This window comes from Orcinus orca, chromosome 11 (assembly GCF_937001465.1).
Source record: "Orcinus orca chromosome 11, mOrcOrc1.1, whole genome shotgun sequence".
In the NCBI taxonomy this organism is placed as follows: Eukaryota; Metazoa; Chordata; class Mammalia; order Artiodactyla; family Delphinidae; genus Orcinus; species Orcinus orca.
This window is the reverse complement of record NC_064569.1, coordinates 81492248-81518503: the sequence shown is the minus strand read 5'-3', so window position 1 is coordinate 81518503 and position 26256 is coordinate 81492248. Positions and strand designations below refer to the sequence as shown.

General features: G+C 36.5%; 1 protein-coding gene and 1 pseudogene across 14 annotated transcripts in view; one reads left to right on the top strand and one right to left on the bottom strand.

Moving 5' to 3' along the window:
* The window catches only part of ANKS1B (ankyrin repeat and sterile alpha motif domain containing 1B), a 1164750-nt gene that overhangs the window by 141392 nt on the left and 997102 nt on the right, over positions 1 to 26256 (top strand). The gene's annotated exons all lie outside the window — the stretch shown is intronic.
* Positions 19245 to 20256, bottom strand: LOC101280056 (glyceraldehyde-3-phosphate dehydrogenase-like; annotated as a pseudogene).

Below are 26256 nucleotides of genomic sequence, written 5' to 3'. Positions count from 1 at the left end.
ACTTGTAATAAGAAATATATATATTTGGCCTTTGTCCAGTTTCTGGCACAGAGCTCCTAAAACCCTAGGAATTTCCTAAGAGATAAGAGCAATAAAGGTATCTTTTGTCATATTAATGAGGTGACTTTTGGACTGCACCTAAGGATAGGGGTTGGTTGCCAGGAGACCCAACCGAGTGATTAGAGGGTTAGAACTTTGAGTCCCACCTCTGTGACCTCAGAGAAGGGGAGAGGGACTGGAGGAACCAATCTCTAATGGTCATTGATTTAATCAATCATGCTTATATAATTAAGCCTTCATAAGAACTCCCAAAAGACTGGGTTTAGAGCAGGGGTCCCCAACCCCCAGGCCGAGGACCGTGGGCCGCACAGCAGGAGGTGAGCAGTGAGCTAGCAAGAGAAGCTTCATCTGCCGCTCCCCATCGCCCATTGCTCCCCATTGCTCACATTACCGCCTGAACCATCCCCCCAGCCCCGCCTGTGGAAAAATTGCCTTCCATGAAACCGGTCCCTGGTGCCAAAAAGGTTGGGGACCGCTGGTTTAGAGAGCTTCCAGGTTGGTGAATATGGGCGATTGGGGGAGAGTTGTGCACCTAGAGAGAGCATGGAAGTTCTGTGCCCTTTTCCCTTACCTTGCCCTATGTATCTCTTCAGCTGGCTGTTTCTGAGCTATATCCTCTTATAATAAACCAGTAATCTAGCAATGAGTTCTGAATTCTGTGAACTGTTCTAGCAAATTAATTGAAGCCAAGGAGGGGGTTGTAGGAACCTCTGATTTATAACCAGCTGCTCAGAAGTATAGGTGACAACCTAGACTTGTGATTGGCCTCCTGAGTTGGAGGGGGTCATTGGAATCTCCAGTTTGTAGCTGGTTGGTCAGAAGCACAAGTAACAACCTGGGCTTGAGATTGACATCTGAAGTGGAGGGCAGTCTTGTTGGACAGAGAGCCCTTTACCTGCAGAATATGATGCTATCTCTGGGTAGATAGTGTCAGAACTGAGTTGAATTAAGTTGAATTCTCAGACACCATGCTGGTGTCTGAGAATTGTTTGGTATTGTGTGGGAGCCCTCCCCGACCCCGGCCCCTACACACATTGGAATTAGGTCCAGGAACCCAAGAAAGGTACCAAGATAGACTTCTCAGACAAAATTCCTCAAGGAAGTTCTCTGGCCAAATGAAGTTGAATCAGAATAAATACCTCAAGTAAAGGTGGATCAGAATAAATATCTCAAGTAAAGGAAAGATTAATTGATATAACTGAACTAATTGAAAATTCTTATGTCATGAGGTATAAATCTTACAAAACAAGTTTTTTTTTTCAGTTTCTATTACCACTGTGTTCTGTAGAAATTCTCTTGCCTGGTGAATGAATAGCATGCTCTTTAATGACATCTAACTCTAATTCTAGACGTTTTTACTTTCTTTTATTAAAATAGTCACATTCCAGCTATTAAGACTTACTCTTGCTCATTTTGTTTAAATAAACCCACAGAGAAGTACATACATAATTGTAAAATACAATGAATTATATTATGTCACATCTGTTACATGAGCATGATTGATTAAATCACTGGCCATTAGAGATTGGTTCCTCCAGCCCCCCTCCCCTTCTCTGAGGTCACAGAGGTGGGACTCAAAGTTCTAACCCTCTAATCACTCGGTTGGGTCTCCTGGCAACCAACCCCTATCCTTAGGTGCAGTCCAAAAGTCACCTCATTAATATGACAAAAGATACCTTTATTGCTCTTATCTCTTAGGAAATTCCTAGGGTTTTAGGAGCTCTGTGCCAGAAACTGGACAAAGGCCAAATATATATATTTCTTATTACAAGTGAGGATATCACAGTACCATAAAAAATAGCTACACATCTATAAATTGAATGCATACAATACTGTCAGAATATTTTTCCTGTGCAACTCTGACTACACTGCTCCACTGTCTTTTAGCATCCACTGTTACAGACAAGAAGGCCAATATCAATTTGACTTTTTCTCCTTTTAGACTGAAAAATCAAGAAATAAAATTTTACTAACACTCCAGAAACCCCAGTTGTGTTGTGTTCTACTTACTATACCCTCTAAGGGTAATTATTGTCTTGATTTCTAACACAGCAGATTAGCTTTCCTCAGTTTGAACTTATTCAGATGGAACATACCATATGATTCTTCTATATATGACTTTTTTTGCTCAGTTTTATGTTTGTAAAACTCCTTCATTTGTGGAGAATAATTTATTCCTTTTCATTGCTGTGTAATATTCTACTGTACTTTGTGAATATACTACAGTTTATTCTTTCTACAATTGATGGATAGTTTTTTACTATTATGAATAGTATATGCTTGTACATATCTTTTGGTAAATGTAGGTAAGAATTCTTGAACTGCTAGTCATAGGGTGTGCATATGTGAATTTTTTAATTATTTAATTAAATACATAATTTTTATGTATTTAATTTTTAAATGAATACTGTTAAATAACTTTTCGGTCTTTGAAAAGTTATGCTGTGTTTCTGCTAGCAGCATATGAGAATTCTAGTTGCTTCACATCCTTGCTAACACTTGGTTTTCATTTTAGTCATTCTGGTGGATGTAGTGGTATCTCGTTGTGGTATTAATTTGCGTTTTTCTTGATGACTAATGAAGTTGAGCAGTTCTCTCTGTGTGTGTGTATGTCTGACAAGGGTCTTGTAACCAAACACATAAAGAAATCCTAAAAATCAATTAAAAAAATTTTTAATGGCACACAAACTAATACAAAGTGGACAAATATTGAACAGGCATTTCAGAAAATAGATAGCAAATACACACAGTTATCTTCTCTCACTCTGTTGTTTTGTCTTTTTATTGTGTTAATGGTGTCCATTGATGAAAAACAGTTTTTTTAATGTAGTCCAGTTGGTCAAGTATTTTCCTGTATGGTGATTTTTGTCTGCTTCTTTCATGGAAATTTTTATTTGAAGGTCATGGATATATTGTATTTTCGCTAGTAGTTTTATTCCTTTATTTTTCATATTTATATCTATAATTAATCTAGAATTTATTTTTATATATAACTTAAGGTGGAGGTTGAGATTCATGTTTTTAATATAGATATCAAATTGACTCAGCATTATTTAATAAGAAGACCATAATTGCCTCATTGTACTTCTGTATCACCTTTGTCATAAGTCAAGGGGTCATATAGATTGGAGTCTATTTCTGGGCTCTGTTCTGTTCCATTGATCTATTTATGTCAACACCTCACTGCCTGAACTGTACTGTTTTACATTAAGTCTTGATATATGGTAGTTTAGGTCTTCAGTTTTGTCGGTCCCGTCCGTTTGAAAGCTTCATTCTCATGTTTCATTCAAAGCTTTCTCCCTTTGTATTGTGTGAAGAGGAATATGTAGACAGCACTCACACCTCTTCCCTCACCTTCCTGTTCCCTCTGCCCCTGAATCCCCTCTTCACTTTTCTAGGAGGAGGGCAAAGGGCCAAAAGATGTCTTCTTATACAATGTGACAGCCCATGGCAAAGTTTTTGACCCTTTTCTCCTTGTCATTATTCCTAAACTGGTTTGTCCACAGCTTCCCACAGGTGGATGCTGCCACACCTAGCAGGAAGCCTCAGGCTATATTCCTCTAGTGCCTTTTTACCTACTGCTGCATTGATTGATGGTCTGCCTGTGGCTCCCAATTGCATCTACCAATTGCTACCCCAATTTAGGCTCCCCTGGGTCTGAACAGAATCTGTATTCCATACTTTTAGAAAATATGCTTTCTGACCAGGAACTGTTTGCCATTCCAGACCAATGTTTCCCCATCTTCTTCCTCTACTCCCACTCTACCTCAACTCCAGAAGGTCTGGGGTAGGTCAGCAAAGAGAATGTTTAATCCTGGATAGAACTTGTCAGTTATTCCTTCTTACAGACACTCCCCAACTTTTTTCTTGGTACCCCCCACTTCCCTGGGCTTTGGGGAGGGAAATCAGTTAAGTGTTTTTCCCCTACACTTGGAGGAGGGGAGGAGAACAGACAGCCTCTCTACACAAAGACTACATTCCCCCAAATGTGACCATGTTATACTCCTGTTGACTTAAAGAAAAATGAACAACACAACAGTTGTGAATTTAAGTTGTATTCAGGGAAGAGGACTATAGTCCAGGAGACAGCCTCTCAGTAGCTCTGAGAAAGTTGCTCTAAAGAGATAGGAGAGAAGCGAATATATATATGATTTGGCTAGGGACTACGTGCAGTCAAGCATACATCTTGGTAAAAGATTACTGCTAGTTACAAAGAATAGATATCTCAAGTTAATGATTTTAGTGCTCTTCTGTGTATGGGAAGATGCAAGAATCTGGGTTCATTAAACTTCTTCCTGAGATATACATCAACTTTCTAAGGGGCTTGTTTTTTCAAAGCACAGAATGCCTTATCCTGTTTTTTATCCCGAATTCCTCTCAGGGTGCATGTTGGTCAGCAACTACAGTGGCTAATGATTTATTCCTTATAGAACTGGTTGGTGAGCAACATTCTTTGTTTTACACTCTCAGTCCTTCTTTCTTATCTCTTAAAGTTAAAGACTCCTTGCAGATCTGAGGTGGAAGAATCTCATGCCAGTACCTATGCCTTTCATGAACATGGCTATCCTTGTTGTAGTCCTTGTGACTGTTGGTTACCTCAAGGCAGCAAAAGATATTAACCATATTACATATAATCTTGTTAAATAAGAAACCACGTTGAGTAGGAAACTAGTAAAACCTAAATCACTGTTGATAATATGGTTGTAAAATATAACACAATTATTAGGAAATGTTTCTGAAATAAAAGTCATAAAGAGGAAATAGTAATATAGCATTAAAATTCCTCATTATTTCATCAAGGCTTTGGAGTGAAGATGAGAAAAGAAAGATGCAAATTATACTTTGTTAAGGATGGACATGGTTACAATTTAATTCTTGACACCAGTAAGAAATTACAGTTTAATATATTTGCAAAGAAGTAGAGGACTAATATAATAGAAATAAAATGATAAGGAAGAATAACTAGAGAAAAATAAAGAAATGAAGAAAGCTTGAACATGAAAACAGAAAAAAGAAAAGAGGAAAAAAGAACAGGATAATAAAATTTAGTCATAGGAATAATACCAAATGTAATAGAGACACAGATGTAGAGAACAAACATATGGACACCAAGGGGGGAAAGTGGCGGGGGTGTGGTTGTGGGATGAATTGGGAGATTGGGATTGACATATATACACTAATATGTATAAAATGGATAACTAATAAGAAGCTGCTGTATAAAAAAATAAATAAAATTCATAAAAAAATTAAAAGACAAAGCTTCTTAGATTATAAAACAAAAAAAGCCAACCGTGGCTATGCTGTTTTCAAGAGATATAGCCAAGATAAAATGATAGAAATAGAAGGAAAATAAATGGATAGTCAAAACTATACCAGTTATATATAAACAAAGAGAAAGCTGAGCTGGCAATATTAATTACAGACAAAATATATTTTAAGATAGAGACCATTATATGGAATTAAACCAATTTTTTGGTAATACATAATTTATAAAGATGTATCATTCTTTTGCTCAACTGAAGAATATAACAAAACAAGCAAATTTAGAAATTCAAAGAAAGTTTGATGACAGTTCAATCACAGAGATATACTTACTATGCATGGTAACACTTCTCAGAATTTGATGATGAAGTAGAGAAACTAGGCTTATAGATGGTATGAATTATGCAGTTAATAAGCTTGAAAAATATACATCTCACCTTTAGAAACAGAGAATACACTTACTGCTTATGTAACATAAAACTACATACTAGTTTTCAAAGAAAATCTAAATAAATTATTTGAAGTTGAATAATTACGCTGTGAGTATAATGTGGTATTGGGTGGGCCAAAAAGTGCCTTTGGTTTTTTAAGTAAAAATAAAAGACACATTTTTCATTTTCACCAAGAACTTTATTGAACAACGTATTCACTCTTTTGTTCCACTACCTTCTGCCATTTTTCAGGCAACTTCATAATTCCATCTTCCCAACATTTTTTATCTTCTTGAGCAAAGGACTGTTCCAGGTGCCTTTTACAGTCTTCCAGGGAATTGAAATTTTCTCCATTCAGAGAATTTTGTAAAGACTGAAATAAATGGAAATCTGAAGGTGCAATGTCTGGTGAATACGGCAGATGAATCAGAACTTCCCAGCCAAGCTGTAACAGTGTTTGCCTGGTCATCAAAGAAACAGGCAGTCTTGTGTTATCCTGATGGAAGATTATGAATTTTCTATTGACTAATTCTGGATGCTTTTCATCTAATGTCGCTTTCAGTTGGTCTGATTGGGAGCAGTACTTGTTGGAATTAATCGTTTGTTTTTCTGGAGGGAGCTCATAACAGAGGAGTCCCTTCCAATCCCACCATATACACAACATCACCTTCTTTGGATGAAGACCGGCCTTTGGTGTGGTTGGTGGTGGTTCACATTTCGCTTGCTCCATGATCTCTTCTATTCCACATTATTGTACAGTATCCACTTTTCGTTGCCTGTCACAATTTGTTTTAAAAATGGAACGTTTTCATTATGTTTAAGTAGAGAATTGCATGCGGAAATATGGTTAAAAAGGTTTTTTTCGCTTAATTTGTGTGGAACCCATAACATCAAGGTGATTCACATAACCAAGCTGGTGCAAATGATTGTCAAGACTTGCTTTGTATATTTTGAGTATGTCAGCTATCTCCCGCGTGGTATAACGTTGATTGTCTTCAATTATTGTTTCGATTTGATCGCTATCAACTTCAACTGATCTACCTGACCATGGAGCATCGTCCAGCGAGAAATCTCCAGCACAAAACTTCACAAATCACTTTTGACATGTTCGTTCTGTCACAGCGCCTTCTTACACTGCACAAATCTTTTTGTGTGTTTCAGTTGCGTTTTTACCCTTCTTGAAATAATGAAACATAATATGCCGAAAATGTTGCCTTTTTCTTCCATCTTCAATATTAAAATGTCTGCAAAAATTCACCAATTTTGATGGGTTTTTTTACATGCATGCTGATATGACAGCTGTCACATACAATCTAACAAAATTGTTTCGAATGAAGTTAAAGACAACTAAGTATTACTAGAGCCATCTTACAGAAAAAACAGAATGAACCTTTTGGCCCACCCAATAAAACTGGAAATATATCATTAAGAGAAAATGAATCTAAACACTTAACAAATTTTAAAATGAGTACAACTTTCAGGGTAAAAGGGAAATCACAGCTGAATTACAGACTGTATATGTAGCAATTGATATGAAAATATGACTTGTCAAAACCTAAGTGATGTGGACAAACCTACAGTCAGTAGAAATGTCATAACCTGTAATGCTCTTTAAAAAAATATATATTTATTTTTTGGCCGTGGCACAGCATGTGATATCTTACTTCCTCAACCAGGGATTGGACCCGAGCCCCCTGTGGTGTAAGTACGGAGTCTTAGCCACTGGACTGCCAGGGAAGTCCCGCTTTTAAATAAGAAAGAATAAAATTAAATGAGTTAAGCATTCAACTCAAAGAGCTAGAAAAAAAGGATATAATATAATAAATAGATGATTGAATTCTTATAGTTAAGAACAGAAAGTAATTAGAAAGTAAACAAACAAATACATGAATAAGTAACACATTCAGTAGATGTTTGATAAAAATAAAGCTAATTGAATCTTTGAATATGACAATAAAATAGACCCACCTAGGCAAACCGAGGAAAGAAGAATAATATAGCACATTAGGAACGAAAATGGTAACAGAACTATAAATACAGAAGATAGTAATAAATATAAAAATATGTGCAATTTTTTCAATAAATTAGAAAACCTAAATGGAAATAGTTGATTTCCTAGGAAAAATGTAAATTACAAAATTGATCCAAGATGAGGTTGACAGTATTGATAGATCAGTAACCATAGTAGACACTGGAAGTTTTAAGGATTTACTCCGAAAAAGTGCTAGTCCTAGATGATTTTACATGTTTGTTCTTTCAAATATTCAAGTAACAAACACTTTCTATGTTAGTTGATTTATTCTGGAGATTAAAAAAAGGCAGAAAACTCTTCATTTACATAACCCTGATACCAAAACTGAAGAGACCAGAAAACTGGTGACTGATTTTACATATGAATATGGATGCAAAACCCTAAATTACAAATAGCAATCCAGGATTACATTAAAATATACCCCATAGGTAGACAAGTTTACCTTCAGGAGTGTAAAGACGGTTCTCATCAAGAATTAATTAGGGTTTCTCTGGTGGCACAGTGGTTAAGAATCTGCCTGACAATGCAGGGGACGCAGGTTCGAGCCCTGGTCCGGGAAGATCACACATGCTGCAGAGCAACTAAGCATGTGTGCCACAACTACTGAGCCTGCGCTCTAGAGCCCGCATGCCACAACTACTGAAGCCCGCATGTCTAGAGCCTGTGCTGCACAACAAGAGAAGCCACTGCAATGAGAAGCCCCGCACATTGCAACAAAAAGTAGCCCCCGTGAGTAGCAGTGAAGACCCAGCACAGCCAAAAATTAAATAAATAAGTAAATAAATAAATAGATAAATTTATTAAAAAAAAAAAAGAATTGGCTTCCCTGGTGGTACAGTGGTTGAGAAGCCGCCTGCCAATGCAGGGGACACGGGTTCAATTCGAGCTCTGGCCCAGGAAAATCCCACATGCCAAGGAGCAACTAATCCCGTGTGCCACAACTACTGAGCCTGTGCTCTAGAGCCCGCGAGCCACAACTACTGAAGCCTGTATGCCTAGAGCCCGCACACCGCAACCAGAGAAACCACCGCGCATCACAACAAAGAGTAGCCTCCTCTCGCAAGTAGAGAAAGCCTGCGCGCAGCAGCAAAGACCCAGCGCAGCCATAAATAAATACATAAATAAATAAAAATAATAATATTAATGTATTAAAGGAGAAAACATATACTCATCCTGAAAGACCCTAAATAAATTTAACAAATCATAAGAACATTCCTTCCTTACTCTTCCTACAGACATGATGATTACTATGTGTCAGGCACTGTACTAGCACTTTTCATGGGTCTATCTGATCTTCACATCCTTATGAAGTAGCTATTACTGGTATGTTCATTTTATAGATGAGGAAACTGAGGCACAGAGTGGTTACATAATCTTCCCAAGGTCATGCAGTTAGAAATGGAACCAGTATTCGAATTTAGGCAGTTTGAATCCTGAGTGTGCTTTTTAGCCACTATGCTATTCTGCTGCTTCTTGTTCATTAACAAAGTAATAAAAACTTCCTTAATACGGTGAAAATGTATCCATGAGAAGCCAACAGCAGACATCATACTAAATGGTGAAACCCTGCCAGGCATGCCATTAAGTTCATCAACAAGATAAGAATTACACTCTCATTATTTTAGTGGTTCTAGCCATGCAGTTTTAAGAAAAAAAAAATCCAGGCTAAGGTCAGCTGATTAGCAGTGTAATTCCATTTACAACTTTAATTCTCCCTTGCCATGCAGCGTGACATATTCTCAGATTCCGGTGATTAGGACATAGACATCTTTGGGGTACCATTATTCTGCCTACCACAGTACCCTTGGAAATGTTGTTACCTAAGAAAAGAACATGAGGATAAGAACAATTGCCACCAAAATCAGTGCTTGCATAGCAATGAGAGCTTAATCTGCCTTGTCTGTTAGTTCATTTTTCAGGAGTTATATCTAGGTGAAGAAGAGAAGTTGAGGGCTGGAAGGAATACGTTTTACACTTAGCACTAATTACAAAGTTGAAACTGGGTTGAAATAGATGCTCTAGTTTTACTCTTAGGTTTTCTTAACTATGTTTCTCTTCATGGTTGCAAATTCCTTCTCATATTATAAAATGCTATCTTGTGGTGTATACTGTATGTTTAGTAGAGAGATGGTAAGTTGTGTGATTATAACTCAAGGAGTTATTTCTGCTCACAGTTCACCGATTCTGATTTGCTGTGTGAATAGTTATTATTGAGAGTTACATCAAGCAATCAAGGTGCACATTATTCATTAGAAAATGTTTGGTTAGTATAATTTTGGCTATGGTGCTCCCTAATATTACTTATGTAATATTGTGCATTTACAGTCTCTGTGTGACTATATACTTGGTCTATTACATATTTTATCTTGCTCAAACGGTAAGAAATTGTTAAAGATATTTTCTGGGACTCAATCACATGGGCATTTATTTACTACAAAGCCAGTCTTTTCAGTTATTTTTAGAAGGCATTTAAAATTTTCAGAGTTAATCTTGTTTTTTCTTTTTTCTGAAAATAATTATATAGGACTACCCTATGTAGTGCAGTAGAGTAGCCACTGTCCATGTGAGGCTATAAAGCACTTGAAATATGACTAGTCCTAATTGCAGTGTGCTATAAATGTAAAATAAACACTGATTTTGACAACAGTACAGAAAATGTAAAATACCTCAATAATTTTTATATTCCATATTGAAATGATGTTTGGAGGTTAAATAAAATATACAAAAAACTAATTTCATCTCTTTTTAAAATCTTTTTAATGTGGCTACTAGACCATTTAAATTTACATGTATGGCCCACGTTATTCCAGACTTATTACACTCATATGAGATACTTCTAGCCCATGTTAATAAAATTACATCATCACTATGGAGATGAGAACTTAACTTACAGTACTCAATTGCGTGTGCACGTGTCCAGTTCATCCAAAGATGGAAGCAAACTGTTAAGATATGGATTGAAAAGAACAGGGCTTTGTTTTCATTGCTTGAAATTATATGACATGTCAGAAGACCATTTCTACATACTCTGACCCTGCTTGAGGCGTTCGATGCACATTCTGTACATTTTCATATCTGGAGCCTTGGAGTGACCTCAAGTGTCAGATAAGAATCAAGAAAAGCTGAAAGGTTTTATGTTGCTCCTGAAGAATTTGTCGCATAGGTTGGTAGAGGGTATAATGATGATCAATTTGTGGAGTAACTGTGTTTAAGTCTTGTTTGCTATACACAAGATTGTATTGGCCCAAGAAACTCAGACTTACAGTTTATTTAGGTGTAATCTTAAATATGTGAGAGCTTAGGGAACATAGTATTCTCATTAATGAACGTCCAGGTTATTTGAAATTTCTGTGGAAAACCTATTTTGTTTATATTCTAAAATGTACTAATCCAATTTGATATATTAGTACAAATAGCATAACAAAGGAAATTAAATCTTTGGTAATTGGGGCTCTCATATCGTCTCAGAGCATTCATTCTCGGTATGAATTCTCACATACAGAATATAAAATATAGACAAGTTAGTATAGGAGATGAAATTGAGTATATATTAGACTAAGACCAAGGATCTATATATTTCCTTTTTGGGAATAAATATGTAATAAGATTTAAAACTTTTTCAAGACATCTCTTAAAGGTATTTAGAAATTCTTGTATTTTATAAAACAGCCTTGTTTATCAAGGTTTTAATATAGGCCCTCTTTTTGAATTTAAAGATTATCATTGAGAAACAAGAGGAGTGCAGTGCAAAAAGTTGGAATGAAGTAGAACATTAACTCAAAGCTTGAGCTTATAAACATCAAAGTTTATTATATTTTTAATTAACTTTTTAGTTGGAAGGTCTGAGTCTGGCTTATTTTTACTCTTTCAGGTGTGTGTGGATGTTCTGTGGATATGTGGATATGTGCCTAAGGTAGTCAAATATATTTATATGTATGCTAAATTCTATCCTGAACCTCCTTGTTTAAAAAAAGATGTATCCACATTCATTCTGTTTAGGAAAGGAGACATGCATTGGAGATTTTTTTCCTCATGCTCCTATTATAATTAATTCTTTTTTTTTTTTTTTGATAATGGGGAACTGAGATGGTATAGGTAAATGAAATCTATAGACCTTGAATCTTACTTTTGTTATAAATATCATATCTTCCCCTACTAAATATTTATAAGGTCTAATAACATGCAGGAAATTTAAAAATAATTTGAGTTAATTTACAGTATTTTCTCATTTCTTTTCCATGCTTTGCCAGAGGTATTCCTGAGCAACATAGTGTGCTAGTCACCTTTAACTAAAACTTGGCTTTCCCCAAAAGACACCAGTGCCCTCGCAGTTCTCTCTAATGGAGGTATCCCATCTTCCATGCATTTCGCTCATGGTAGAAATCTCAGTCATTCTTTTGTTCTTATCCTATTCATATGGATACCATCTCCCATAGGTTTTTATTTTAGACATGTCTACTTGAGTTTCCTCCCTCTTCTCTACCTCTGTATATCCACTAGTTCAGATTTCTTTGTTTCTTCCCTAGATTGTTAAAACAGACTACTAACCTGACTCCCTGCAACCAATTTGTTCACTCTCTTCACCTTCCAACTGTCTTTAGAAAGAGCTCTCATTATAAAATACTGACCCCAGGGACTTCCCTGGTGGTCCAGTGGTTAAGAATCCTGCTTCCAATGCAGGGGATGCATGTTCGATTCCTGGTCAGGGATCTAAGATCCCACATGCCACGGGGCAACTAAGCCCATGCACTCTGGAGCCTGTGTGCCACAATGAAAGATCCCACATGCTGCAACTAAGACTCCATGCAGGGCTTCCCTGGTGGGGCAGTGGTTGAGAATCTGCCTGCCAATGCAGCGGACACGGGTTCGAGCCCTGGGCTGGCAAGATATCACATGCTGCGGAGCAACTAGGCCCGTGAGCCACAACTACTGAGCCTGCGCCTCTGGAGCCTGTGCTCCGCAACAAGAGAGGCCACGACAGTGAGAGGCCCGCGCACCGCGATGAAGAGTGGCCCCCGCTCGCTGCAACTAGAGAAAGCCCACGCACAGAAACGAAGACCCAACACAGCCAAAAATAAATAAATAAAATTAAAAAAAAAGACTCCATGCAGCCAAATAAATATTTTAAAAAATAATTTAAAAAAATATAAAAAAAATAATAAAACACTGACCCGATCCAGAAACATGCGTAGTATCTTTCTGATAACCCTCTAGGTCCACAGTGCTTATAGGATAAAGGCTAAGCTTCTTGGCATGTTATAAGGCTCTTCACAATCTGGAGCAAACCTGTCTTTTCTCCTTCATATTTTATTGTTTTTAACAAAACTTTCCTTGAAAAATACTTGATAATTTTGACTATTCAAACAATTCAGAGGCGACTAATTATTTTTGCATGCATTTTTCTATGTTAATGCAAATGTTTAACATCAGTAATGGGACTAATAACAGTCTCTGTCTTACAGTTGTGTGGATGTAAATGAGTCAATGTATGTAAAGCATTTAGGATATTGACATATTCACACAATGTTATGCAACTTGCTTTGTTCATTTAATATGTTTTCAAGGTCAGTACATATAAATCAAACTTACTTGTTTTAATAGTTGCATAATATTCCATGGTGTAGATAAATCCTAATTAATTTTTCCCTTTTTGATGGGCATTCATGAGCTTTCTCTTTTTTACTATTAAAATTATACAGTAAATATTTTTGTGCCTGTAGTCTTCATATTAATACTTTTATTTCATAGGCATCTAGAGGAAGTTGCAGGAAAAAGATTGTGAAATTAAGTCATTATGGGATCTATATACCACCAATTATAGACAATACTAAAAAAAAAAAGTGATTCTAGTGCCAGAATAGAGAAATTGGTGAATACAAGAGAACCCCTAGAAACAGACCAACAGTACATACTGGCTTATATTCAAGATATTGTCAGTTCGGTTCCAGACCACTGCAGTAAAGCATATATCACAATAAAGCAAGTCACATGAACTGTTTTTGTTTCCCAGTGCATATAGAAGTTATGTTTATACTGTAGTCTGTTAAGTGTACAATACCATTATATTAAAAAAGCAATGTACATACCTTAATTGAAAAATTCTTTATTGCTAAAAAATCATAACCATCATCTGAGCCTTTAGCAAGTTGTAATCTTTTTGCTGGTGGAGGGTCTTACTTCTGTATTGATAGCTGCTGACTGATCTGGGTGGTGGTTGCTGAAGTTTGGGGCAGCTGTGGCAATGTCTTAAAATAAGACGGCAATGAAGTTTGCCCCATCGATGAACTCTTCCTTCCATGAACGATTTCTTTGTAGCAGGGGGTGTTGTCTCATAGCATTTTACCCATATTGTAACCTCTTTCAAAATTGGAGTCAGTCCTCTCAAACCTTGTTGCTGCTTTATCAACTAAGTTTATGTGGTATTCTAAATTCTTTGTTGTCATTTCAACAGTCTTCACAGTGCCTTCACCAGGAATAGATTCTGTCTCAAGAAACCACTTTTGTTGCTCATTCATAAGAAGCACCTCTTCACCTATTCAAGGTATATCATGAGATGGCAGCAGTTTGGTCACATCTTTGGTTTCTACTTCTAATTCTAGTTCTCTTGCTACTTCCACCACATCTGCAGTTATTTCCTCCACTGAAGTCTTGAGCCCCTCAAAGTCAGCCATGAGAGTTGGAATCAACTTCTTCCAAATTCCTGTTAGTATTTTGACCTCTTCCCATGAATCACAAATGTTCTTAATGTCTTTCAGAAGGGTGAATCCTTTCCAGAAGGTTTTTTTTTTTTTAACATCTTTATTGGGGTATAATTGCTTTACAATGGTGTTAGTTTCCTCTTTGTAACAAAGTGAATCAGCTATACATATATCCCCATATCTCCTCCCTCTTGCGTCTAAGTCAGAAGGTTTTCAATTGACTTTGCCCAGATCCATCAGAGGAATCATTATCTATGGCAGATTTAGTCTTATGAAATGTGTCTTAAATAATAAGACTTGAAAGTTGAAGTTACTTCTTGATATGTGGGCTGTAGAATGGATGTTGTGTTAGCAGGTGTGAAAACAACATTAATCTTATTGTACATCTCCATCAGAGTTCTTGGGTGACCAGGTGTATTGTCATTGAGCAGTAATACTTGGAAAGGAATCTTGTTTTCTGAGCAGTCGGTCTCAACAGTGGGCTTAAAATATTCAATAGACCACGTTGTAAACAGGTGTACTATCATCCAGGCTTTCTTGTTCCATTTATAGAACATAGAGTAGATTTAGCATAAGTCTTAAGGGCCCTAGGATTTTCAGAATGGTAAATGAGCATTGGCTTCAATTTATTTTTAATTAATTAATTAATTTTAAAAAATTGAAGTATAGTTGATTTACAGTTGGCTTAAAGTCACCAGGTGCATTAGTTCCTAACAAGAGAGTCAGCCTGTCCTTTGAAGCTTTGAAGCCAGATGTTGACTTCTCCTCTTTAGCTATGAAAGTCCTAGATGGCATAGTCTTCTAAAGTATGACTGTTTTGTCTACATTGAAAATCTGTTCTTTAGCGCAGCTACTTTCATTAGTTATTTTAGTTAGATCTTCTGGATGGCTTGCTATAGCTTCTACATTAGCACTTGCTGCTTCATCTTGCACTTGTGTTTGTTGGTTTTTAAAATTTATTTATCTGTCTATCTATCTATCTATCTATCTATCTATCTATCTATCTTACTGGTATCTTAGTTCCCTGACCAGGGAACAAACCCAGGCCCTCTGTAGTGGGAGTGCAGAGTCCTAACCGCTGGACTGCCAGGGAATTCCCTCATCTTGCACTTTTATGTGATGGAGATAGAGTCTTTCCTTAAATCTCATGAACCAACCTCTGCTGGCTTTAAACTTTTCTTCTGCAACTTTTTCACCTCCCTCTCAGCCTTCATAGAACTGAAGAGAGTTAGGGTCTTGCTCTGCATTAGGTTTTTGCTTAAGGGAATGTTGTGGCTCATTTGATCTATGCAGACCACTAAAACTTTCTTCTTATCAGCAGTAAGGCTGTTTCACTTTTTTATCATTTATGTGTTCATTGGAGTTGCACTTTTAATTTCCTTCAAAAACTTTTCCCTTGTATTCACAATGTGGCTAACTGTTTAGTGCAACAGGCCTAGATTTTAACCTATCGTGGCTTTTGACATGTCTTCACTAAGCTTAATTATTTGTAGCTTTTGATTTAAAGTGAGAGACGTGTGATTCTTTCACTTGAACACTTACAGGCCACTGTAGGGTTATTAATTGTCCTTATTTCAATACTGTGTCTTGGGGAAGAGGGAGGCCTCAGGAGAGGGAGAGAGGTGGAGAATGGCGGTCTGTGGAGCCGTCAGAACACATACAAGATTCATCAAGTTCACTGTCCTATGTGGACATATTTCTTGATGCCACAAAACAATTCATAGATCATCATAACAAATATAGTAATAAATAAGAATTTGAAATATTGTGAGAATTACTAAAATGAATTGCAGAGACATGAATTGAGCAAATGCTGTTAGAAAACAGTGAAGATAGACTTGTTCAACACAGAGTTGCAACAAATCTTCAATTAAAAAGAAAAGCAAGTCCATTCTCTACGTCTGCGTCTTTATGCCTGCCCTGCCACTAGGACACAGTGGGGGAAAGGGAAGCTGGGACAAAGCAAGAGAGTAGCATTGACATATATACACTACCAAATGTAAAATAGATAGCTAGTGGGAAGCTACTGCATAGCACGGGGAGATCAGCTCGATGCTTTGTGACCACCTAGAAGGGTGGGATAGGGAGGGTGGGAGAGAGGCTCAAGAGGGAGGGGATATGGGGATATATGTATACATATTGCTGATTCACTTTGTTGTACAGCAGAAACTCACACAACATTGTAAAGCAATTATACTCCAATAAAGATATAAAAAAAAAATCAGTATCTGCAAAACAATAAATTGAAGTGCAATAAAATGGGGTATACCTGTATAAAAATTTAGTTTAAGATAAAGTTAACACTTGAAAGAAGCAGGAAGAAGAAGAATGATTCAATAAAAAATCCTGAAAAAGTGTTTTAATTATTGAGAGGGAAAAAAAGTTCAGTTCCTTACCTCATACGATTTAGCTCCCCTGCCCTCATCTGGGCCTGTTGCCTCTAATCCAGAGACTATGTGTTTTATTCATTTCAGGGGATAAATCTCCCATTCTGCTGTTTCAAGAAGCAGCAGCAATCTGAGAACCTGACTGATACAGATTTTCAACGAATGTTGTTGGATATTTGAATATTTCATTCCTTTTTATTGCTGAGTAGCATTCCATTGTATGAACATATCACAATTTTTTTTTTTTTGCAGTACGCGGGCCTCTCACTGTTGTGGCCTCTCCCGTTGCGGAGCACAGCCTCCGGACTCGCAGGCTCAGCGGCCATGGCTCACAGGCCCAGCCGCTCCGCGGCATGTGGGATCTTCCCGGATCGGGGCATGAACCCGTGTCCCCTGCACTGGCAGGCAGACTCTTAACCACTGCGCCACCAGGGAAGCCCCATATCACAATTTTTTAAATTGATTTACCTGTTAATAGACATTTGGGTTATTTCAGTTTGGGGCTAGTATAAATAAAGCTGCTATGTATATTTATGTATAAGTCTTTGTATAGAAACATGCTGTCATTTCTGTTGACTAAATATCTAGAGTGGAATGACTGGATTGTATGGTAGTTCAGTGTTTGAGAGTTGTGGCTGATTTACATCCCTGTCAACACTGGTATGTGAAGTATTCTTAATCAGCACCATTGTAATAGATATGAGTAGTATCTCATGGTTTTAATTTGCATTTCTCTCAAGACAAATGATGTTGAGCACCTTTCCATGTTCTTACTTGCCATGTGTATATCTTCTTTGCTGAAGTATCTGTTCAAATCCTTTGCCCATTTTTTTTTTAAGGTCATTGTTTTTTATATCTATTATGGATCAAAGAATAGAAAAGAAAATGTGATTTGCAAAATTTTTCTCCCAGTTCCCATTTCCTTTTCATTCTCTTAACAGTGTCTTTGAAGAACAGAAGCTCATAATTTTGTTAAAGTCCAATTTGTCAAATTTTCTTGTGTGGGTTGTGCTTTGGTATTAAAATCTAGAAAATTTTTTGCTTAATCCAAGGTCACAAAAATTTCCCTGTACATTTTCTTGTAGAAGTTTTATGGTTTTAGGTTTTGCTTTTAGATCTATGATTTATTTTTAAGTGAATTTTTGTATATGGTGTGGTGAGGATATACAGTTTTGTTTTGGATATGGTATGGCCTAAGGATATCCATTTGTTCCAACACAATTTTTTGATAAGACTGTTCGTTCTTTAATGAATTGCTGTTGCACCTGTGTCAAAATCACTTGCATATATGTGTAGGTGGACTTTCTATTCCTCTGTTCTCTTCAAATAATCTATCTTTAATACCATACAATGTCTTGTTTACTATAGTTTTATCATAGTCTTGAAGTCAGGTAGTGTAAGTATCCAACTTTGTTCTTCTTTTTCAGAGTTGCTTTGGCTATCCTAGGTCCTTTGTATTTCCATATGAATTTTAGAATTAGTGAATTTCTACAAAAAAAGCTTGCTGGGATTCTGATTGCATTGTATTGAATCTAAAGATAAATCTGTGGAAAATTAACATCATAAAAATAGTCTTCTGATTCATGAACTTGATATTATCTCACAATTTGTTTAGGTTCTCTTTAACTTTTCACAGCAATATTTTGTAGTTTTTAGTGTACAACTTTGCACATATTTTGTCAAATTTATTCTTAAGTATTTAATATTTTTCTTGATATTGTAAATGATATTTAAAAAAAATTTGATTTCTAATTGTTCTTTGCTAGCATATAGAAATATAGTTGACTTTTACCTATTGAGTTGTTTCTTGCAAACTTGCTAAACACACTTTTTTGGTTGTGTGTTTTTTTTTTTTTTTTGAGTAAGGTTTTCCTTTTTTTCAAACATTTTATTTTGAAATAATTTTAGATTTATGGAAGTATTATGAAGAAAGGTCAGAGTTCCCTATATTTTTTACAGAGCTTCCCCTAATTAAACACAATTTTAATTTTAGTAGCTTTTTTTGTAGATTTCATGGGATTTTTTACGTATATGACTGTGTTGTCTTCAAGTAAAGATAGATTTTCTTCTTTCTTTACAATCTGGATGTCTTTTATTTCCTTTTCTTTTCACTGCATTTCTAGCCACTACATTGGCTAAAATCTCTGGTACAAAAAAGTTTTTTGACTGCGTACATTATAGTTATTGGTGGTATATGACAAGGTAGGGCTCTCTGAGCCCCTCCCATTCTTTAAGTGGTCTGGGATTGAAACTGTATTGAGAATGGGAGATTCTCAGTGTGTTGGGGGATTGAGTTGGGGCAGGGACTCCCCAGCAGCTGAGCATATCTCTATTCCTCTCATGTTCTCACTGTGGCTGGTGGCCCAGAGGGCTTTTACTCCTTGGAGGCCATGTGGATCATCAGTCCACTGCCCTATTACTGTAGCCAAATCCATGGTCCTACCAGGAAATGAGCTTGACAAAGTGGTTATGGAGGGCAATGCAAACCACGCTATCAAGGGTGAAAGAGTGGGTGTCACTAGTAAAGTTGCAGGAGACAGCAAGATTTTCAGTGTAGGCCAGGATGCTCTTTAGTGGGCCCTCTGATGCCTGCTTCACCACCTTTTTGGTGTCATTATATTTGCAACTTTCTCCAGATGGCAAGTCAGGTCTATGATCATCATACTGTTGGTGGGGACACAGAAGGCCATGCCAGTATGCTTCCTCTTCACCTCAGGGATGACTTTGCCAACAATCTTGGCAGTGCTAGTAGATGCCAAAATGATGTTTTGGGAAACCCTGTGGCTATCACTGTATAGTTTCCCAGAGGGGCCATCAATTTTCAGTCTTCTGGGTGGCAGTGATGGCATTGACTGTGGTCATGAGTCCCTCTACGATGCCAAAGTTTTCATGGTTACCTTGGCCAGGGGTGCCAGGCAGTTGATGGTGCAGGAGGCATTGCTGACAATCTTGAGGGAGTTGACATACTTCTCATGGTTTATGCCCATCACAAACATGGGGGTTTCAGCAAAAGGGGCAGAGATGATGACCCTTTTGGCTCCACCCTTCAAGCGAACCTTAGCTTACTCCAAGGTAGTGAAGACATGAGTGGACTTCACCATGTATCCAGCAGCAGCATCACCCCGTTTGACATTGGCAGGATCTCATTACTGGAAGATGGAGATGGACTTTTCATTGATGACAAGCTTCCCAGTTTCAACCTTGACTGTGCCATCAAACTTGCCATGGGTAGAATCACATTGAAACATGTAGACCATGAAGTTGGGGTCTATGAAGGGTCATTGACGGCAACGTTTTTCACTTTGCCAGAGTTAAAAGCAGCCCTGGTGACCAGATATCTGATACAGACAAATCCATTTACTCCAATCTTCACTATCATGTCTTAGGGATGCTGCTGGCACTGCACAGGAAAATCAGCTGTCTGTTGAATGAAGAAAAACAGAGAGCCTCCGGAAACATGTTGAGTAGAAGTGGGAAACAGACATAACTTGCCCTGTTCTTGATCTTAAGGGGAATACATTCAGTCTTTCATCATTAAGATTATGTTAGCTATAAGTTTTTTGTAGATGTATTTTATAGGTTGATGAAATTTCCTTCTATTCCCAGTTTAGTAACAGTTTTTATTAGGAATTGATGTTGGAGTTTGGCAAGTACTATTTCCATATCTGTTGAGATAATAATGATTTTTCTGTTTTAGTTTGTTAATATAGTAATTTATGAATGTTAAAACAAATTTGCATTCCTGAAATAAACTCCATTTCATCATGGTGTAGTGTTCTTTTCATATATTGTTGGATTCAACTTGCTAGAATTTTGCTGAGAATTTTTGCTTCTGTATTCACGAGTGATATATTGATCTGTAGTTCTTTCTTGTCATATGTCTTTGGTGTCATAGAATATTAGGCAGTATTTGTGCCTCTTCAATATTTTGGAATGATTTTTGTAGAACTGATACTATTTCTTCCTTAAATATCTGGCGTAATTCCCCATTGAAGCCACCTGAACCTGGACGTTTTTATTTTGTTTTGTGGGGAACGTTTTGTAACCACAAGTTCAAGTTCAGTTTCCTTAATAGATGTAGGGCTATTCAGGTGATCCTATTTTTAAAAATGAGTTTTGGTGGTTTGTGTTTTTCAAGAAACTTGCCCATTTCATCTAAGTTTTTTAATTTATTGGTATAAAGTTATTAAAAATATTTTCTTACTGTTCATATTTTTAGAATATCATATATCATATATCATATATCATATGATATTACCTCTCTGCTCCTAATTTAGTAATTTGTATCTTCTATTTTAATCCTTATCAGTTTGCCTATAGATTTTTAAATTTTATAGAGTATTTTAAAGGATCACTTTTTGATTTCATTGATTGTCTCTATTGTTATCCTGTTTTCTTTTTCACTGATTTCCTTTCTGCTGCTTACTTTGGGGTTAATATGCTCTTCTTTTCCTGTTTCTTAAAGTGGAAGCTGAGGTCATCAATGTGGGACCTTTCTCTGATCTATCAGTGTCATTTTAATACTATAAATTTTTCTTTAGGTACTACTTTAGTTGCATCCCCAAAGTTTTGATATTTTGTGTTTTCTTTCTCTTTCAGTTGTAAATACATTCCAAAATCTTTTTGATATCTTCTTTGACTTATGTGTTATTCAGTTTCTAATATTTGTGGATATTAAAGATACCTTTTGGTGAACGATTTTTAATTTTTAATTTAATTGGAGTCAGAGAATATAGTTTTGTGATTTGAATCTTTTATTTTATTTTTAAATTTTTAAAAACATCTTTATTGGAGTATAATTATTTTACAATGGTGTGTTAGTTTCTGCTTTATAACAAAGTGAATCAGCTATACATATACATATATCACAATATCTCCTCCCTCTTGCATCTCCCTCCCACCCTCCCTATCCCACCCCTTTAAGTAGTCACAAAGCACAGGGCTGATCTCCCTGTGCTATGCGGGGGCTTCCGACTAGCTATCTTTTTACATTTGGTAGTATATATAAGTCTATGCCACTCTCTCATTTCACCCAGCATACCCTTCCCCCTCCCAGTGTCCTCAAGTCCATTCTCTATGTCTTTATTCCAGTCCTACCCCTAGGTTCTTCAGAACCATTTTTTTTTTTTTTTGGATTCCATATATATGTGCTGGCATACGGTATTTGTTTTTCTGTTTCTGACTTACTTCACTCTGTATGACAGATTCTAGGTACATCCACCTCACTACAAATAACTCAATTTCATTTCTTTTTATGGCTGAGTAATATTCCACTGTATATATATGCCACATCTTCTTTATCCATTCATCTGTCGATGGACACTTAGGTTGCTTCCATGTCCTGGCTATTGTAAATAGAGCTGCAGTGAACATTGTGGTACATGACTCTTTTTGAATTATGGTTTTCTCAGGGTATATGCCCAGTAGTGAGATTGCTGGGTCCTATGGTAGTTCTATTTTTAGTTTTTTAAGGAACCGCCATACTGTTCTCCATAGTGGCTGTATCATTTACATTCCCACCAACAGTGCCAGAGGGTTCCCTTTTCTCCACACCCTCTCCAGCATTTATTGTTTGTAGATTTTTTGATGATGGCCATTCTGACCGGTGTGAGGTGATACCTCATTGTAGTTTTGATTTCCATTTCTCTAATGATTAGTGATGTTGAGCATCCTTTCATGTGTTTGTTGGCAATCTGTATATCTTCTTTGGTGAAATGTCTATTTAGGTTTTCTGCCCATTTTTGGATTGGGTTGTTTTGTTTATATTGAGCTGCATGAGCTGCTTGTATATTTTGGAGATTAATCCTTTGTCAGTTGCTTCGTCAGCAAATATTTTCTCCCATTCTGAGGGTTTTCTTTTTGTCCTGTTTATGGTTTCCTTTGCTTTGCAAAAGCTTTTAAATTTCATTAGATCCCATTTGTTTATTTTTGTTTTTATTTCCATTTCTTTAGGAGATGGGTCAAAAAGGATCTTGCTGTGATTTATGTCATAGAGTGTTCTGCCTATGTTTTCTTCTAAGAGTTTTATAGTGTCTGGCCTTACATTTAGGTCTTAATCCATTTTGAGTTTATTTTTGTGTATGGTGTTAGGGAGTGTTCTAATTTCTTTCTTTTACATGTAGCTTTCCAGTTTTCCCCGCACTACTTATTGAAGAGACTGTCTTTTCTCCATTGTATATTCTTGCCTTCTTTATCAAAAATAAGGTGACCGTAGGTGCGTGGGTTTATCTCTGGGCTTTCTATCCTGTTCCATTGATCTATATTTCTGTTTATGTGCCAGTACCATACTGTCTTGATTACTGTAGCTTTGTAGTATATTCTGAAGTCCAGGAGCCTGATTCCTCCAGCTCCATTTTTCTTTCTCAAGATTGCTTTGGCTATTCATGGTCTTTTGTGTTTCCATACATATTGTGCAATTTTTTGTTCTAGTTTTGTGAAAAATGCCATTGGTAGTTTGATAGGGATTGCATTGAATCTGTAGATTGCTTTGGGTAGTGTAGTCATTTTCACAATGTTGATTCTTCCAATCCAAGAACATGGTATATCTCTCCATCTGTTGATATCATCTTTAATTTCTTTCACCAGTGTCTTATAGTTTTCTGCATACAGGTCTTTTGTCTCCTTAGTTAGGTTTATTCCTAGGTATTTTATTCTTTTTGTTGCAAAGGTAAATGGGAGTGTTTTCTTAATTTCTCTTTCAGATTTTTCATCATTAGTGGATAGGAATGCAAAAGATGTCTGTGCATTAATTTTGTATCCTGCTACTTTACCAAATTCATTGATTAGCTCTAGTAGTTTTCTGGTAACATCTTTAGGATTCTCTATGTATAGTATCATGTCATCTGCAAACAGTGACAGTTTTACTTCTTCTTTTCCAGTTTGGATTCCTTTTATTTCTTTTTGTTCTCTGATTGCTGTGGCTAAAACTTCCAAAACTATGTTGAATAATAGTGGTGAGAGTGGACAACCTTGTCTTTTTCCTGATCTTAGAGGAAATGGTTTCCGTTTTTCACCATTGAGAATGATGTTGGCTGTGTGTTTCTCATGTGTGGCCTTTGTTATGCTGAGGTATGTTCCCTATGTGCCTGCTTTCTGGAGGGTTTTTATCATAAGTGGATGTTGAATTTTGTCGGAAGCTTTTTCCGCATCTATTGAGATGATCGTATGGATTTCTCCTTCAGTTTGTTAATATGGTTTATCTCATTGGTTGATTTGCATATATTGAAGAATCCTTGCATTCCTGGGATAAACCCTACTTGATCATGGTGTATGATCCTTTTAATGTGCTGTTGGATTCTGTTTGCTAGTATTTGTTGAGGATTTTTGTATCTATGTTCATCCGTGATATTGGTCTGTAGTTTTCCTTTTTGTGCCATCTTTGTCTGGTTTTGGTATCAGGGTGATGGTGGCCTCATAGAATGAGTTTGGGAGTGTTCCTCCCTCTGCTGTATTTTGGAAGTGTTTGAGAAGGATAGTTGTTAGGTCTTCTGTAAATGTTTGATAGAATTCACCTGTGAAGCCATCTTGTCCTGGGCTTTTGTTTTTTGGATAATTTTTAATCACAGTCAGAATTTCTGTGCTTGTGATTTGTCTGTTTATATTTTCTGTTTATTCCTGGTTCAGTCTTGGAAGATTGTCGTTTTCTAAGAATTTGTCCAATTCTTCCAGGTTGTCCATTTTAGTGGCATATAGTTGCTTGTAGTAATCTCTCATGATCCTTTGTATTTCTGCAGTGTCAGTTGTTACTTCTCCTTTTTCATTTCTAATTCTACTGATTTGAGTCTTTTTTTTCTTGATGAGTCTGGCTAATGGCTTATTGTCACAGAGAACCAGCTTTTAGTTTTTTTGATCTTTGCTATTGTTTTCTTCATTTATTTTTCGTTTATGTCTAATGTGGTCTTTGTGATTTCTTTCCTTTTGCTAACTTTGGGGTTTTTTTTTGTTCTTCTCTAGTTGCTTTAGGTGTAAGGTTAGGTTGTTTATTTGAGACGTTTCTTGTTTCTTGAGGATTCTATTGCTATAAACTTCTGTCTTAGAAGTGCTTTTGCTGCATCCCATAGGTCTTGGGTCATCCTGTTTTCATTGTCATTTGTTTCTAGGTATTTTTTGATTTCCTCTTTGATTTCTTCAGTGATCTCTTGGTTATAAGTAGTGTATTGTGTACCTTCCATGTGCTTGTGTTTTTTACGGAGTTTTTCCTGTAATTGATATCTAGTCTCATAGCACTGTGGTCAGAAAAGATACTTGATACGATTTCAATTTTCTTAAATTTACCAAGGCTTGATTTGTGACCCAAGATATGATCTATCCTGGAGAATGTTCCATGAGCACTTGAGAAGAAAGTGTATTCTCTTGTTTTTGGATGGAATGTCCTATAAATATCAATTAAGTTCATCTTGTTTAATGTGTCATTTAAATTTTGTGTTTCCTCATTTATTTTCATTTTGGATGATCTGTCCATTGGTGACAGTGGGGTGTTAAAAGTCCCCTACTGTGATTGTGTTACTGCTGATTTCCCCTTTTATGGCTGTTAGCATTTGCCTTATGTATTGAGGTGCTCCTACTTTGGGTGCATAAATATTTACAATTGTTATGTCTTCTTCTTGGATTGATCCCTTCATCATCATGTAGTGTCCTTCTTTGTCTCTTGTAATGGTCTTTATTTTAAAGTGTATTTTGTCTGATATGAGAATTGCTACTCCAGCTTTCTTGTGATTTTCATTTGCATGGAATATCTTTTTTCATCCCCTCACTTTCAGTCTGTATGTGTCCCTAGGGCTGAAGTGGGTCTCTCGTAGACAGCATATATATATGGGTCTTGTTTTTGTATCCATTCAGCCAGTCTATTTCTTTTGGTTGGAGCATTTAATCTATTTACATTTAGGATAATTATCGATATGTATGTTCCTATTACCATTTTCTTAATTGTTACGGGTTTATTTTTGTAGGTCTTTTCCTTCTCTTGTGTTTCCTGCCTAGAGAAGTGCCTTTAACATTTGTTGTAACGCTGGTTTGGTGGTGCTGAATTCTCTTAACTTTTACTTGTCTGTAAAGGTTTTAATTTCTCTGTTGAAGTTGAATGTGATCCTTGCTGTGTAGAGTAATCTTGGTTGTAGGTTTTTCCCTTTCATCACTTTCAGTATGTACTGCCTCTCCCTTCTGGCTTGCAGAGTTTCTGCTGAAAGATCACCTGTTAACCTTACGGGGATTCCCTTGTATGTTAATTATTGTTTTTCCCTTGATGCTTTTAATATATTTTCTTTGTATTTAATTTTTGATAGTCTGATTAATATGTGTCTTGGCATGTTTCTCCTTGGTTTTATCCTGTATGGGACCCTCTGTGCTACCTGGACTTTTTGAGTCTTTCGTTTCCCATATTAGGGACG